The sequence below is a fragment of the Pelophylax lessonae genome, assembly GCF_965119305.1.
Source record: "Pelophylax lessonae genome assembly, chromosome: 11".
NCBI classification, from domain to species: Eukaryota; Metazoa; Chordata; class Amphibia; order Anura; family Ranidae; genus Pelophylax; species Pelophylax lessonae.
This window is the reverse complement of record NC_138778.1, coordinates 181,704,917-181,721,603: the sequence shown is the minus strand read 5'-3', so window position 1 is coordinate 181,721,603 and position 16,687 is coordinate 181,704,917. Positions and strand designations below refer to the sequence as shown.

The 16,687-nt window shown below is 43.7% G+C and overlaps 1 protein-coding gene across 6 annotated transcripts in view; it reads left to right on the top strand.

Moving 5' to 3' along the window:
* Positions 1 to 16,687, top strand: part of TANC2 (tetratricopeptide repeat, ankyrin repeat and coiled-coil containing 2) — a 773,447-nt gene that overhangs the window by 476,363 nt on the left and 280,397 nt on the right. Inside the window, exon 1 of one of the 6 annotated variants that reach the window (XM_082271260.1) lies at positions 3,059 to 3,225. The exons of the other annotated variants lie outside the window; for them this stretch is intronic. The gene's annotated coding sequence lies outside the window, so the exon portion shown is untranslated. Of the gene's footprint in view, positions 1 to 3,058; positions 3,226 to 16,687 lie in introns of those variants that run through there. 6 annotated transcript variants of the gene reach the window in all.

Genomic DNA, 16,687 nt, shown 5'->3' with positions numbered 1-16,687 from the left:
TATCACTTGTGACAGCTCAGAGGTTGCTGACATCACATCCAAGATGGCAGCACCCAGAAGCACTCTCAGGGCTTTTGGATGTCTACACAAGAGAGGTTTTCACAGGTAAATATCATGCATATGATATGTTAAAGTGGTTGTAAACCCTTAAATATACACTATATTGTCAAAAGTATTGGGATGCCTGCCTTTACACGCACATGAACTTTAATGGCATCCCAGTCTTAGTCCGGAGGAGGGATTAGGGTGTTGGGCTGTTTTTCAGGGGTTGGGCTTGGCCCCTTAGTTCCAGTGAAAGGAACTCCTAAGGCGTCAGCATGCAAAGACATTTTGGACAATTCCATGCTCCCAACTTTGTGGTAACAGTTTGGGGATGGCCCCTTCCTGTTCCAATATGACTGCACACCAGTGTACAAAGCAAGGTCCATAAAGACATGGATGAACGAGTTTGGGGTGGAGGAATTGACTGCCTGCACAGAGCCCTGACCTCAACCCAATAGAACACCTTTGGGATGAATTAGAGCATAGACTGCGTGTCAGGTCTTTTTTGTTCAACATCAGTGCCTGACCTCACAAATGCGCTTCTGGAAGAATGGTCAAACATTCCCATAGACACACTCCTAAACCTTGTGGAAAGCCTTTGCAGAAGAGTTGAAGCTGTTATAGCTGCAAAGGGTGGGCTAACTCAATATTGAACCGTACAGACTAAGACTGTGATGCCGTTAAAGTTCATATGCGTGCAAAGGCAGGCGTCCCAATACCTTTGACAATATAGTGTATATCCAGTGAAGTGACTAGTCTTGTGTGATGCACAGAGATTAAACAAATCCTCCTACATACATGGCACCTATTTCTGTGCAGTATTCTCTTCTCTACGTCCATTCAAAGTCCAGACTTTATTAGGCTGGTCTGCGCTGTCAGAAAAAAAGGGGGCAGAGAGCTGAAATTACACTCTACAGAGTGGGGAGAAGAGGTAAGGAGAGGTCTGAGAGCTGATTGAAGGAAAGAGATCCCCCCACCTTCTGTACAGCACTCAGAAAAAATAACTGAGGCTGTCAATAAACTGGAGCTGTTGGTGTCAGGAAAACTTGTCAGAAGTGATTGTTGATAGCAGAGGAATGGAGCAGCAGGCAGAAATTACACTTAGTGCTCTTATTTGAGACAAGTACACACTATAGAGGGCTATGCTTTGTCCATATTTCATGCCTGAGTGTTACAGCCTTTTTAACCACTTGCCCACCGCTTACTATATATATATATATATAATATATATACGGTGGCAGGGTGGCTCGTACAGGCAAAACAACATATGGATACGTTGCTCGCTTGGTGGCAGGTAGTGGGCGAGCGCATGCCACGCTCCCACCCCCAATCGTCAGCAGGAAGCCGATGCGTGTGTCAGGCAGCTGCCTGTCAGGCCGCCTGACACCCGCGATCGCTCCCCGCTGAGAGAGGAGGACGGTCGGCTGTTGTAAACACAGCCAACCGTTCTTCTCCCTGGAATGGTCATAGAGCCCATGTCATCCTTCTATATAGGATCACATGTCTCTATGGTCATTTCAGAAGCCACGCCCCCCCCCCCCCTCCACAGTTAGAATCACTGCCCTAGACTCACATTTAACCCCTTGATCACCCACAGGGTTAAACCCTTCCCAGCCAGTGTCATTATTACAGTAACCGTGCATATTTTTAGCACTGATTACTGTAGTAATGTCACTGGTACCCCCAAAAGTGTCAAATGTCAGTCAGGGGTCCGATCTGTCCGCCACAATGTTGCAGTCCCGCAAAAAAACGCAGATCGCCGCCATTACTAGTAAAAAAAACAAAAACAATAAAAATTACATAAATCTTTCCTGTAGTTTGACGCAATAACTTTCGCGATCACTTTTGCACAAACCAATCAAAATACGCTTATTGCGTTTCTTTTTTTTTTTTTTTTCTTTACCAAAAATGCATAGCAGAAAACAAATTGGCCTAAAATGTTACATTTAGATTTTTTAATTTTTTAACAATGTCATATAGCAGAATGTGAAAAATATTGTGTTTTTTTTTTTTTTTTTTTCAAAATTGCCACTTTTTTTTGTTTTATAGTGCAAAAAATAAAAATCGCACAGGTGATCAAATACCACCAAAAGAAAGCTCTATTTGTGGGGAAAAAAAAGGACGTCAATTTTATTTGGGTACAGCATTGCAAGACTGCGCAATTGTCAAAGTAATGCAGTGCCGAATTGCAAAATAGGGCCTGGTTATAAGGGGGCAAATCCTTCCGTTCTTAAAGTGGTTTTTGTTCAAATGGTGACGGGTTCTCTTTAAGTAGTTAGCAGTATGGCTTTATACCTGTTAGGGGAATAGAATAGGCCTAGTTGGAGCTGGGGCTTGGAGAGTGAACAGTGTCCTGGTTTTCTGTAAATTGTTTGCCATCACTTTCTGAACAACAAACAAAAGCAGTGTGATTCTTTGTTTCTATGTAACTTGTGGTTACATTGTTGAGCTGCAGCAGCTTGCTGATTGGCGGGCTGCTTTGTGATGAATCACAGTATAGTGCGTAGTCAGGTAATGTGTACTGCATTGTTGGCAATGCCTCTGATTTTAAGAACACTGATATGCTCTATACAATTGTCCTCATTTGTCATGATTGAACTAGAGCACAATTTCATCTCATTATTCATTATATGAGATCTTATTTCTGCTTCTTGATCTCTGGGCTTTTGAGGTCAATATTCCCCAAAACACACCATTTCAGATGCAATTCTTTTCATCTAGATGCATTCATGTGTGATGCTGCTGATGGGTGTGCTTAGTCATGGTGGGCTTGGATAATCAAAACGTACAGCGAAGCATGCTTGGTAATCATTGGAGAATGTTGCCAACTTTGCCACCCTAGCATATTCATAATTTCTGGCTCTAGCTTTTTTTCTGGCTTTAGTCCCTAGCGGTGCATTCCTTGTTCTGAGTCCTAGCTGCAGAGGAGGTGCTGAAGTTGATGGGTTAATGAAAAAACGAAAGTGTCTACACCTCCTCCCGTCCCCCTCCTCCCCCCCAGTGGCGGAGGCACACTGTGTGTCTGCAGCTGTAAGTCTGGTGGGTAGATACCTGTGCGTCTGATTCTGTGCACACACTGCAGTATGAGGCTGGCACCAAACACGCTGCTTTGCTTTTCTCCTCCTCCAGCGTCCTTCAGGAAGTCAGCAGAATGGTGCAGTGCCACCATCCTCATTCATTGAGGTGAGTTTCATTCTCTCTGCAATTCATCTACTCTGTGTGCCCACATAGGTTGGCAGAAGGTGCCAGATATACTCTTCCTGTTGACCTCTGTCAGTGCATGCCCAGGAGCTGATGCAGTCCAACATTTTTGATGATGCCAGTGATTGTCTATTTCTGATTAGCTCTCCTTACGTACCCTGTTACTGCAGCACGTCCCTATTCTTCTCAGGTTTTCTCATCCAAGTTGGGTCTCTGTGGAACTATTAACAGATCTTACCCCGCTGACATTTGTTTCCCATGCTAGTTTTGCTCAACTAGCACTTGAGGAAGGCAGAGCTGTCATGCTTATGATGTGTAACTGATCCAATTCAGGTACGTCACCGAATTAGCCATTTACAGATTGCCCACTGCCTAGTGGTAATAAATCTTGCATGATGATTCCAATGACACTCTGGGACAGAGATGCAAGAGATGCAAAAATTATGAAGTGAATCTCTGTTTTACTTTTCAGCTTAACATCCAGCCAGAAGGGCATTTCCTTTGGTTTTATCCCCTCTCCCATCTGCTCTGAGCGAAAGTCTCATATGTTGCAGGCTTGTGTTTAGTAAGAATGTCTCCCGACAGTTTTTCCATCCCAAATCTTGCTGAATCACTGGTCCTCTTTCTCTGCTGCTGGATTGCCAGCTGGGAAACTGCTGCTTCCTCCGTCAGCATGAAAAGCCGTGCTTATTTAGGAGCTGTGCACAGACTAAAGGGGTAGCTGTGTGCCCACTGGTGCATGCTTCTAAATGATAAAGGTCCCAAGCCATGAATATTCTGTATCACTCCTGCTGCCTTTTAAATAGTTTTTAAAGTTAGCACCCCAAGGTGATTTCCTATATAAAGACTGTAGCAAAGATGATGGTGTTTCCCTTAGCAGCGGGACTCCTGCTGCTTTTAATTTTCTAATGCAGGTTGAAAATCAAGGAAGATGTTACGTAGTTGTTGTAAACAATCCCTCTACTTTTCTGTTCTGCGGATATGTTGGTTTATAAATTCACTTTAGCAGAAATCTAATGTGTTGTGGACCCTTAGGGCTTGGTGACATGGAGATTTATAAATCACCTCTCAAATGTATTTGAAGCAGAGATTTTGAAGCTTCTAAAAGACATTGTTGTTTTTTTATGAATGCAGCATTTCTTACGCACTTTTGTCACTGACATTACATTCAAGCATCTGAAAGCAAAGGCATTTGCAATGATTTCATTGTTTCTTTTTCCCTGCACAGTAAGCCTTAAATCTTTAACAGATATAGCTTACAAGAGTATCATCTTTTTAGATGTGTTGCAAATACAGCCTAAAAACACATCTTCTTTTACTAAAGAGTTTTGTTTAAGATTTGACAAAGAGATGCTTTTGACAACCCTGCTCACGAGTCAGGTACTTCAAGTTCTTGTTACATGATTCTTTTACTGTGCTTCTTTCCTCTCCGAGCACTACAGAAGGCAGTGTTGATGACCTTGGAACCCATGACCTTTATTTTCATCACCATTCAGAAAATAAATGTACCAGGAACCGCAGGGATTTAGTGGGCCTGCCTAAGCTAAAAGCCAGCATGCAAACAAAGCCCTGTTCTCACCTGCGCAATTTGAAATGTGATTTGAGGCTTCACCAGAAGCACCTTAACACTAAGTTTTCAGTTCTATTTAAAGGAGAAGTTTGGGAATGTAATAAAAAAAAAAAAAAAATAGTTACCTGCTGCAGCATTGGTCCCCCGTCATCTTAGCCCAAGAAGTGATCATGTGACCACTCATTGCTTAGTTCTCCCCTTCCGATCTGAGCAGAGAGCAGTGACTATCAATCACCACTGCCTGCTCTTCCCCTCCAGTGCTCACTGGAGTGCCGGGTTGTGGAGCTGGCGGGAGCAGCTGGCTAGGGCTCTCAGCGCTGAGCTGAGTGCTTGAGCCAGCTGCCTGTCAACAATCCTGGTGGATCCCAACATGTACTGTACTGTGCAAACGTTTTAAGCAGGTATGAAAAAATGCTGTAAGTAAAGAATGCTTTCAGAATTAGAGGTGTTAATAGTTTATTTTTATCAATTAACAAAATGGAAAGTAAATGAACAGAAGAGAAATCCAAATCAAATCAATATTTGATGGGACCACCCTTTTGCCTCTAAAACTGCATCAATTCTTCTAGGTGCACTGCACACAGTTTTGAAGGAAGTTGGTAGGTTGTTCCAAGCATCTTGGAGAACTAACCGCAGATCTTCTGTTGGCATAGGCTGCCTTAAATCTGTGACTTCATGTAATCCCAAACCGATTCCATGATGTTGAGATCAGAGCTCTGTGGTAGCCAAACCTTCACTTCCAGGACTCCTTGTTGTTCTTTACGCTAAAGATAGTTCTTAATGGCATCGGCTGTATGTTTGGGGTCATTGTCCTGCTGCAAAATAGATTTATGGCCAATCACACACCTCCCTGATGGTATGGCATGATGGATATGTATCTTTCTGTATTTCTCAGCATTGAGATGGCCATTGATCCATCCTGACCAAATTTCCAACCCCTTTTGCAAAAATGCAGCCCCAAACTTGCAAGGAAACCTCAACCATGTTTTACTGTTGCCGGCAGACACTCATTGTACCACTCCAGCCCTTCACCAACATACTGCCTCCTCTGCCTCCTGCTACAGCCAAATAGTACACATTTGACTCCTCAGCCAAGAGCCCCTGCTGCCATTCTTCTGCACCCCGTTTCTATGTTTCCATGCATAGCTGAGTCGCTTAGCCTTGTTTCCATGTTGGAAGTATGGCTTTTGGGCGCAATTCTTCCATGAAGACGACTTCTGGTCACAGGGCTGGCCCAAGACATTTTGCTGCCTGGGTCCAAGAATGAAATGCTGTCCACCCCAAAAAAAATTACACCCACCAAAAGGCCCCCCACATCCATTATTTTATATAAAGATAACATTTTGAAATAATTATATATACTATTTTCTTCTTCCATAACTCACCACCGGATAGGTCCACCAAACACTCACTGTCTGTCCTCAGTCCTCCTGTCACTCCTGTGTCTGCCATGCCCACCGCCCTAGAAGATCCAGCCTGCCCTGCGTGAGATGGAGTGCGCTGATGTCTGACGTTCCACCCCCTCATACTCATTAGTTCCACCCCCTCGGGACGTTCCACCCCCTCATACTCATTAGTTCCACCCCCTCGGGACGTTCCACCCCCTCATACTCATTAGTTTGCACTACGGGCGGCAGTATGAGATGGGAAAGTGCCACCAGTAATGCGCCGCAAACTGATGACACACAAAACTGCTGGAAAAAAAAAATCTTGGGAGTCAATTTGCTGCCCCTCTTCAAGTGCTGCCTGGGTCCATTGGACCCAGTGGGACCCATGGTAGGGCCGGCCCTGTCTGGTCAGATTTTTTGCCTATGGCACTGCTGGATATCTGTATCTGCATGCTGTGCCTGATTTTTAAACGTTACCAATTGTCTGATCTGCTTCAGTGCAAGGTGTCTACAGAGCACCCCATATACTTTCAAAGGTTGGCCCTGCAGCCCTTACACATTGATATCATCATCAGGAGAGGACGGTGCACCCAATGTCAGTTTATCAGGGTGGAACAATTGATTCTAACCGGTCAGGTTGCTTGTCTCCGAACAGTTACCAATTGTCAGGGCGACCCATAGACACAAGATCACATTCTAAGCTGGCGAAAACAGGAGGATTAGACAGCTGTCATCTCCTATCTACAGGTGCTTTAATTCCATGCTTGGAATAAAGTATACACAGAAGCAGAAGGTAGCTTAGCCGAAAAGTCTGCTGCTAACATACTCTTCTACCAGTGGCACTAATTTAAATTGTTTCCCTTGTACAATACTGTGAGGACTGATCATTGTACATGCTAATATATCAGTGTTTGTGTGTAGGCTCTTCCTAGGCACTTTCACACTTTACTGTGTGAGGTCATAGTTAGAAAATAATGGCTAATTGTTGCTAAGAGGCAACAAAGCTGCTCATCTCACAGTGGCTGCCAGCCCTGCTGCCATTCTCTGCTATTTACAGTTAGAGGATGCCCTGCAGTTGAGCTGAACAAAGTTTATCTGCCTCTGAGCTGGGCAACCCCTATGAGAAGAAGCATGGGTAGACGCCAACCCTTCGCCATTCATTATTCATGCCTAGCTGGCTGACTTGATTGTAATTATTGCGCAGCCGCTGTGCCCTCGCTGGCAGAAGGCTTTGAAATATTTACAAGGTAAACTTGCAGATCCTGTAAGGGAGAGTGCCAAGTTTGAGATCTTTTCTGTTCTAATGTCTGTTAATTGAGCTGATAATGACGTGCACTGGAAGAATTGCTAATGTGTCAAAATTTAGATCACTTTGTTCTGCAGGAAAAGATTTTCTTTGCTGATATACTAGATTTAAAAAAAATGGAGAACATTTCCGATGAATCACAATCATTGTTACTTGCAGGTATATGAAACAATATTTCATAATATTTTTTTGATTGTGAAATTTTAGAATAAGTTGTATAACACAGATTCAATCAGGTTTATAAATCTGCTTCAAACTGTAACTATCTGTTTTGAGGGAGGGGTAATGTTTTTGCACCCTATTCTCTCTATTTTGCTTTGCTGCAAAACAAATTAAAGAGAATTTATTGGGGGTATTGATAGAATGAGGAAGGGCTGGAACCTCCATTGTGTTTTCATAGCTTGTTTCTTTGACACATTGTTAGGCACTGGCACAAAATAATACTGGTACAGGAAATTGGGGCAAAAGATCCCCAAAGGAGCCACAGGCCGCAGCGAAAACCTAACAGAGGTTGTAACCCTTGTGTGTTAATGAGATAGGCCATCAGTGTGACAGATTGCAGTGTAGCGGGCAGTAAGATTGCTGTGACATCTGCATTATTCCCTAGCACACATAATCCCAAACAATGAATGACCTTCAGGAAAATGGTTCCGTTTTCAAATCAATGATTATTTGCATCTTTGGCTGTTGCCATGATTTTATGATCATCTACGTTTTATTTTTATAGTCTGCGGTTAGTCTTAGAATGTAAGGTCCAAGGCTGACTAAACCTTTTATTTTTTTTTGAAGACTCCACACTTTTCTGTACTTATACGAGTAATTAGAAGCTCTGTTGAGTAGCTTCATTGAGAATTTTCTTACGCAATTTAAACATAGACTTGTCATTTATTCTAGGCATACACTGGCCTCACTACCTTATCAGTGAGTCAAAGAAATCTGATATGTTTATTCCGCTTAAGCTTACGCCAGTCTTAGATATGATGACATTGATCAAGTCACGTTTCTTCTATGACTTTGTTATACAAGTTTAAAACAGTAGAAGTACATATACATAAAGCAGAGCTCCAGCCCCCCCCCCCCACCAAAAAATTAAAAGTCAGCAGCTACAAATACTACTTACCTGTCCAGGGATCCCACGGTGTCCTTACTCAAGCCGATTCTTGAATCGGCTTTCGGGTGCTGGCACCACCATCTTGGGTAAAGGAAAGCGCCTGTGCAAGCGCAAATCGCGCTGCGTTTTCTCAATGGGTTGGCTGCGGCAGTGAGGGCTGAACTTCAGGTACTTGTCAAAACCAGGTAGCCCCCCCCCCCCAAAACAAGGCGCCAAATGTGGCACCAGAGATGGGAGGAGGCAGACAAGCAGAGCTTCCACTTTTTGGTGGAGCTCCGCTTTAACTTGTCTTGTGATATGTGACACACTGCAGAAAACAGTCCTAGAACGCCTCTATGGAGATCCAAACATCAGTTCAACTGTTCACCAAGACTGCATTCAAGGCATGCTGTAAATGTTGGCAGTCACGGTTGCTTGTGCGCTTACCCGTCAAGCCATCTGGTGTCATAACTGATCAAATGTGCAACACCATGGCAGCTGCAGATCAAACAGAGGCTAAGATGGCAGCTTTCTTGGCTGTAAATGATAGGAGGGTTTAGTTTGGCTTTAAACTGTACCATTTGGACAATGACACACCCTCCTGCATGCTGATTGGGCAGTTAAAGTAGGCTAAGTTTCAACCCTTGTCCATCTTATTTTTTGTCATCTGTGTCCCATTGGGGAGATTTCCCTTCACTCCCTGTCCCATAGTCAAAACAGAAAATGAGAGTAAATCCCTCAGGTGTCACCAGAACTAGTGTCCCCATTGAAAGATTTCCCCTCTCTTACATTTCTAATGTCAACCCAAAATGTGTGGATTTTCTTTTACTTTCACATTTGATGATAACAGTAAACAGAACAAATAGAGAGGGTGAATCAACTTAGAGACACAGACAGCGATAAAACCCAATAGGTGTTCTGATCCCTCTCTACTTTATCCAAATCTTCAAAAAAATACAAAGTTTTGCCTTTAGTTATACATTAAGGAGCAGCACTAATGAGATCATCACTGCGTTCATTCTGCTTTTTCCTCTTGTCAACAGACTGACTGATGAGCGTGTGCAATGTAGTAGAGGCTAATTTTTTCTCTCCCTTTGTCTGAGGGCTTTTGTAATGGGGATCTTGGGAAGACCTCGTATAATACTAGTTCTGATATTTATATTTAATAGGCTCAATTCACAAAGCTAGCACACCAGGATAAGAAAAAACAAGATGCGGCAGTTCTTTTCAGCTGTGTCTGTTGAGATTTCGAAATTACAATCATGTTGCCTAAACAAAGATTCCTATCTTCGTCTTAGCTTAGTGAATTGAGCCTAATGTATTCAAAAAACATTTAGTAATGACTTAATTAATTTGACTTACAAAAAAAAAGGCTAGGAAAAAGTACCTCATCCATATACACTGCTCAAAAAAATTAAAGGAACACTTTGAAAACACATCAGATCTCAAAGGGGAAGCATTTAATGCTGGATATCAATACTGAAATGGACTGGGTAATGTGTTAGGAAGGAACGGGTGCCACATAGTTTGGTGGAAATAAAAATCATCAACCTACAGAGGGCTGAATTCAAAGTGAAAAAATGATGCAGCAGACTAGTTAATTTTGCTGAATTATAACTGCAGCAACTCAAAATGGTACTCCGTAGTTTGTATGGCCCCACGTGCTTGTATGGATGCCTGACACTGTCGGGGTTGCTCCTAATGAGACGACGGATGGTGTCCTGGGGTATTTCCTCCCAGATCTGGACCAGGGCATCACTGAGCTTCTGAACAGACTGAAGTGCAATCTGGCGACACCGGATGGACCCAAACATAATGTCCCAGAGGTGTTCTATTGGATTTAGGTCAGGCGAGCATGGGGAGGCCATTCACTGTTATTATTTTCTTCATCCTTCAGGAACTGGCTGCATACTCTCACCACATGAGGCCGGTCATTGCCATGCACCAGGAGGAACCCAGGACCTACTGCACTAGCGTAGGGTCGGACAATGGGTTCAAGGATATCACCCCAATATCTAATGGTAGTCAGGGTGCCATTGTCTAGCCTGTAGAGGTCTGTTTGTCCCTCCATGGATATGCCTCTCCAGACCATCACTGACCCACCACAAAACTGGTCATGCTGAACATTGTTACAGGCAGCATAACATTCTCTACAGCTTCTCCAGACCTTTTCACATCTGTCATGTGTGCTCAGGGTTAACCTGCTCTTAACTGCGAGAAGCACAGGGCGCCAGTGGCGGACCTGCCAATTCTGGCGTTCAATGGCAAATGCCAATCAAGCGCCACGGTGCCAGGCAGTGAGCACAGGGCCCGCTAGAGGAGGTCAGGCTCTCAGGCCACCCTCATGAAGTCTGTTTCTAATTGGTCAGAGACATTCACACCATTGACCCGCTGGAGGTAATTTTGTAGGGCTCTGACAGTGCTCATCCTGCTTCTCCTTGCACAAAGGAACAGATACCAGTTCTGCTGATGGGTTAAGGACCTTCTACGGTTATGTTCATCTCTCCTAGAGTAACTGCCTGTTTCCTGAAATCTTCTCCATGCACTTGAGATTGTGCTGGGAGACACAGTAAACCTTCTGGCAATGGCACGTAGTGCCTTCCTGGAGGAGTTGGAATGCCTGCGTAACCTCTATAGGGTCCAGGTATTGCCTCATGCTACCAGTAGTAACACTGACCCTAGCCAAATGCAAAACTAGTGAAAAACAGTCAGAAAAGATGAGTAGGAAAAAAAATGTCTGTGGCCTCCATCTGTAAAACAATTTATGTTTTGGAGGTCATCTCATTGCTGCCCATCCAGTGCACCTGTTAATTTAACACCAAAGCAGCTGATTTACAACCCCCTCTGCTACTTAACTGGCCAGATCAATACCCCAGGAGTTTCAATGACTTGATGCTATTCTCTCATTAAAAAGTGTTCCTTTCATTTTTTTGAGCAGTGTATATCATTGGAGAGAAAAAAAAAATGTGACGTCAGACTTTACTGGTACCAAGAGAGGAATGGCCACATCTAATTATAGTATAAAATAACAATGTTCGTTACAAAAGATTTAAAATTTACATTCATAAAAACAAAGAGAAAATGCTCTCATTAGATAACATTCACCATGTGATGCAACTAGCGCTTCACGATTAATCGTTAAAAAAATTGCGATCTTGATTCACCCCCCCCCCCCCCCCCCCCTCACGATCTTAAAACGCCATTTCCTCGATTCATACAGTGCAGAGGTGTTCTCTGCTCACTCACAGCTGTCAAAAAAAAAGAGCCTCCAGCAAATGTTTATCAACATTGTCAAGGCTGGGAGATAACTATAAACACAATGTTTTACAATGTATCATTTTGTTCTTTTATATCCTAGGAATGAACTTCCCTCTGTAAGTGAGGGCAGTTTAACCTCTTAACCACTTCTGGGACCGGAAGGTTTTACCCCCTTAATAAACAGGCCATTATTTGCGATACATCTCGGCGTTACTTTAGCTGACAATTGCGACGCTGTACCCAAAATAAAGGAACGTCCTTTTTTCCCACAAATAGAGCTTTCTTTTGGTAATATTTGATCACTTGTGAGATTTTTATTTTTTGCGCTATAAAAAAAGAGCAATAATTCTTTAAAAAAAAAACATTTTTTTACTTTCTGCTATAAAACTTAATCTCATTTTTTCATCATTTTAGGCCATAATGTGTTTTGCTTCATATTTTTGGTAACAAAAAAACAAATAAGTGTATATTGATTGGTTTGCGCAAAGGTTATCGCGTCTACAAACTAGGGGATAGATTTATGTTTTTATTTATTTATTTTTACTAGTAATGACGTGATCAGCGGTTTTAAGCGGGACTGCGACATTGTGGTGGACAGATCTGACCCCTATATTACATTTTTGACACTTTTGGGGGGATCAGTGACATTAGAACAATAATCAGTGCTACCGGTAGGGAAGGGGTTAACACCAGGGGCGATCAAAGGGTTAAATGTGTCCCTAGGGGGTGCTTTCTAATTGTGTGTGTGGGGGGGAGGCTTTCTGCATGAACACAGGATCCCTGTTTGTCACTGACAGAACAGGGGTCTGCCTTGTTTACAACGGCAGACCGCTGTTCTGTCTCCACCGGAAGCGATTGCGGCTCCCCGCAATCAGCTCGCGCTCCCACTGGCGGTCCCGCGGAACGACGTACAGCTACGTCGTTTCGTGGGACAGAGCCAACCTGCCGCCGTACAAGTACTGCAGCTGGTCAGCATGTGGTTAAAGACTAAACCTTTTTCTTACACTTGTCAGTATTTTTACTAGTATTGACTAAACCTTTTTCTGACACTTGTCAGTATTTTTACTAGTATTGTCAGTATAATTACGTAGAACCCCTATATATATATATATATATATATATATATATATATATATATATATATATATAATATATTTTTTTTTTTTTTTTAAGCAGAGATCCTAGAGAATAAAATGGTTATCATTGCAATCTTTTATGTCACACTGTATTTGCACAGTGGTCTTTCAAACGCAATTTCTTGGGAAGAAATGCACTAAAACTAAACAGTAAAGTTAGCCCAATTTTTTTTGTATGTGAAAGAGTGTTCGCCGTGGATCGTGATCTTTATTCTAAGCAAAAAAATAGTGATTCTCATTTTATCCAGAATCGTGCAGCTCTAGATGTAACCATCAATATATCTTTGCTAACTATTGCAAGATGTCCTAGATAAATTGAGGTTAAGCGTTTAATCAATTTGATCGTATTATACGGGGTTTTGGATCTCCCACAATGTTTTAGCTTTAAAGCCCAACTCTGGGGAAACTGAAATTTCTTCCAGAGTTAACTGCTCGTGTACATCTATGAGAGGGTTAAGGCTCATTCAGGCGTGTGTGGAATATGAAAAATGAAGAATTGCTCATCATTCTAGCATTTATGATGTGTTTTTGCCGTGATTTTTTTGTGTTTTTGAAGCACTGAAAAAGTATCAAGAATGCTTGTTGAATGCCTATGAAAGTGTTGTTTTTCTAGAGGGCAGTGCTTCACCCCTTAGAGCCAGCGCCAGCCAGCACCTTAAGGGCTTTAGAATGCCGGGAGGTGGGGCTTATGGCCACCTTACCGCCGTGATTGGCTGTCACATGATAGGTCAGTTAGCCACCGTTAACTGTGTCGGGAGTGCGCAGGATGTGCAGTTTCGACACAGCTTTCAGCTCTATTGCACGCAAATATGCGGCTGCTTGGCACCAAGGCTTGGCCACCAAGAGGCTGCAAGTGTTTGTGTGCACTCATCATTAAGAGGTTAAAGGGGAAGAGATGTATAGGAAATGATCTCCTTTGAGGTGTGGTTAGGTTGTGGTGTGAGAACCAGCATTTTTGTGATTTCTCTGCAAATAGATTTGTATACTTTGACCTCTTTGGAGCTTGGTTCAGTCCAGCTCAAGAAGATCATGGAAATTATGCCCCAGCGGAAAAAAATAGGAGGGTATTGTGCCAATATTGGGTGCATCCCATAGTGTTGAAGAGAATTTCCAGGGGCATTTCCATACACTTAACCTCAAATTGTTACCACACGGCTGCTCTGTACAAACAGGAAGTGGCTGGAGCTGCTGTGTCCTAGTTCTCTATTTCCCAGTGCATTCTGGGATACAGGAACCTGCACTGTCTCTCCCCAATGCCCAGCTAACACTTTATAAATGCTTCACTAACGCACAGTAAATTCTATAGGTGCAGTTATGGAGCGTTACCATTGAAATGATGGAGGCAGCTGATAAGCCTTGATGCCTTATGAAAGTGACCTGCTGCTTCATTTTTAACACAACACAATGTTACCGCTCCTGTGTGTATTGCACTGTGTGGTGCCCATTGTGATATTTGTGGCAGGCATTGAAGGGTGGGTATGAGGCTTTAATTGCTGCTTAAACACAGGGTATTGAAGTATGGGTGAATGAGCCCTCACCCACACTGGGCACAGATGAACAGAACTATTCCCAAATTCAATTGTCCCGACTACTCCACTCACACTGGGCCAAAAAGAAGTGTTTTAAACCATAGGCACACCTACAGCATCACTTTTGTCAACCAGACCACAGTGATCCCTGCTTCTGTGCTCCGTGATCTGTGGAGAATTCTGTGCTCCGTGATCTGTGGAGAGTTCTGTGCTCCGTGATCTGTGGAGAGTTCTGTGCTTCGTGATCTGTGGAGAATTCTGTGCTCCGTGATCTATGGAGAGTTCTATGCTCCGTGATCTGTGGAGAATTCTGTGCTCCGTGATCTGTGGAGAGTTCTGTGCTTCGTGATCTGTGGAGAGTTCTGTGCTCCGTGATCTGTGGAGAGTTCTGTGCTCCGTGATCTATGGAGAGTTCTATGCTCCGTGATCTGTGGAAAAATTCTGTGCTCCGTGATCTGTGGAGAGTTCTGTGCTCCGTGATCTGTGGAGAATTCTGTGCTCCGTGATCTGTGGAGAGTTCTGTGCTCCGTGATCTGTGGAGAGTTCTATGCTCCGTGATCTGTGGAGAGTTCTATGCTCCGTGATCTGTGGAGAGTTCTATGCTCCGTGATCTGTGGAGAGTTCTATGCTCCGTGATCTGTGGAGAGTTCTGTGCTCCGTGATCTGTGGAGAGTTCTGTGCTCCGTGATCTGTGGAGAGTTCTGTGCTCCGTGATCTGTGGAGAGTTCTGTGCTCCGTGATCTGTGGAGAGTTCTGTGCTCCGTGATCTGTGAAGAGTTCTGTGCTCCGTGATCTGTGAAGAGTTCTGTGCTCCGTGATCTGTGAAGAGTTCTGTGCTCCATGATCTGTGAAGAGTTCTGTGATCTGTGGAGAGTTCTGTGCTCTGTGATCTGTGGAGAGTTCTGTGCTCTGTGATCTGTGGAGAGTTCTGTGCTCCGTGATCTGTGGAGAGTTCTGTGATCTGTGGGGAGTTCTGAGCTCCGTGATCTGTGGAGAGTTCTGTGCTCCGTGGAGAGTTCTGTGATCTGTGGGGAGTTTAGTGCTCCGTGATCTGTGGAGAGTTCTGTGCTCTGTGATCTGTGGGGAGTTCTGTGCTCTGTGATCTGTGGGGAGTTCTGTGCTCCGTGATCTGTGGAGAGTTCTGTGCTCCGTGGAGAGTTCTGTGATCTGTGGGGAGTTTAGTGCTCTGTGATCTGTGGAGAGTTCTGTGCTCTGTGATCTGTGAGGAGTTCTGAGCTCCGTGATCTGTGGGGAGTTCTGAGCTCCGTGATCTGTGGAGAGTTCTGTGCTCTGTGCTCCGTGGAGAGTTCTGTGCTCCGTGATCTGTGGAGACTTCTGTGCTCCGTGGAGAGTTCTGTGATCTGTGGAGAATTCTGTGCTCCGTGATCTGTGGAGACTTCTGTGCTCAGGCATGGTTTTCCCTCACACTGAAGCAAACTGTACTGGACCACAAGTGACCTGTGTCCAGGACAACCTCTTCTGAGTGCTTAAACATTCCTGGGCCCAGTCTGGAGCACTCACACCACACAAGTGAACAGGACCAAGTTGGTGAACCATGCCTGGGCACGGTTAAAACTGCAGTTTGAGTGCACCCCTAATGTACTTTTTGTTACCGATCCTCTTCTCCCCAGCAGACAGTGCTCTCCAATTCTCAGGTGGTGGACTGTCTCTCTGTGTCCTAACTTGCAATGCAAGGCTATGGACCCTGCAATGGTCTTGATGACGTCAAGACCCTAGACTGCTGGAGCATGGGGGAGAAGACATTGCATGGGTCGGATAAGTAAGTCTACTTTTCCATGCCCCCTTAGGCTTAAATGAGCAAGTAATCCTTGCAGGGTGGTAACCCCAATGCAAAGGAGAATTTTCACGTTTCCTGGAGCTGGGTTTTAATGTAAATTATATTATTGGTAATTATTGTTGAAATATGATTGTGAATGTTTAAAAATGTTTATAGATTGTACTGACTGAATGGGTCAGACATTACTCCTGGCTGTTCACTGTATGAGGCCGTTCCTCCTAGTTAGTAGTTCTACGTTGTGCTTTATCGGTTTTTATTTTGCTAGTAGATGGGTTTGGGGTGATTAAACGCTATGCAGTGTGATTGTGCTTTCCTGTCTTCCTCACAATGGTAGTAGGTTAGCGTGGACTGAAACCATACAGTGTGGCT